Source organism: Parasteatoda tepidariorum, chromosome 10 (genome assembly GCF_043381705.1).
Source record: "Parasteatoda tepidariorum isolate YZ-2023 chromosome 10, CAS_Ptep_4.0, whole genome shotgun sequence".
In the NCBI taxonomy this organism is placed as follows: domain Eukaryota; kingdom Metazoa; phylum Arthropoda; class Arachnida; order Araneae; family Theridiidae; genus Parasteatoda; species Parasteatoda tepidariorum.
The window spans coordinates 70,305,057-70,305,786 of NC_092213.1; positions in this window are offsets into that span (position 1 = coordinate 70,305,057).

Genomic DNA, 730 nt, shown 5'->3' on the forward strand with positions numbered 1-730 from the left:
ATCCCCCCTTACACTCGTGCATCAGGAAGAACTTTTTTTTATTTTATTCTATTATATTTTTGATCCCCATCCCTCGTCAACCATAACGTTCTGACGGCTTCGATAGAGATTTCGATTACTAAGTCAAAACATTCGTTGCTGGGGTCTACCAACTTCTATGAATTATTTTGAGTTACGAAATATATCTTGTTATGAAATGACATTTTTCTATTGTTCAAAGACTTCGCATTTAATTTAGATTACTAAATTCCTTACAAAAATGTTGAAAGTTATTTATTATAAATTTAAGAGTAAACTACAATAAATATTAAAAAAAAAAAAACATCGTCATACACTATACTAAGTAATGTTCAAATACATAATTTTGCTTTAAGAATTCAAGTCACGAAATTTTCAAACAGAAAATTAAATCGAAAGAAAGAAAAAAAAAAAGATTTTCAAACAAAAAGAAAATTTCAATAAGCGAGAATTTCAAACAACAAAAATTGATCCAATAAAAAAGAAAAACGTAGTGAAATCACACATTTATTTTCTCTTTTCCTAATAATTACAATAAAAACTTTCTCAAAAATATTTCTCAACTTATTTATTTTTTTCCTTTTAGAGAAAAATGGCATTAAACACTTGCATTTAAAAAGTTACTTTCCATACTACATCTGAAAAAAAAAAAAAAAAATCAAAATAACTAAAACCTTGCCTGTGGTGGAGATAGAGGATATTTCAAAAGAAT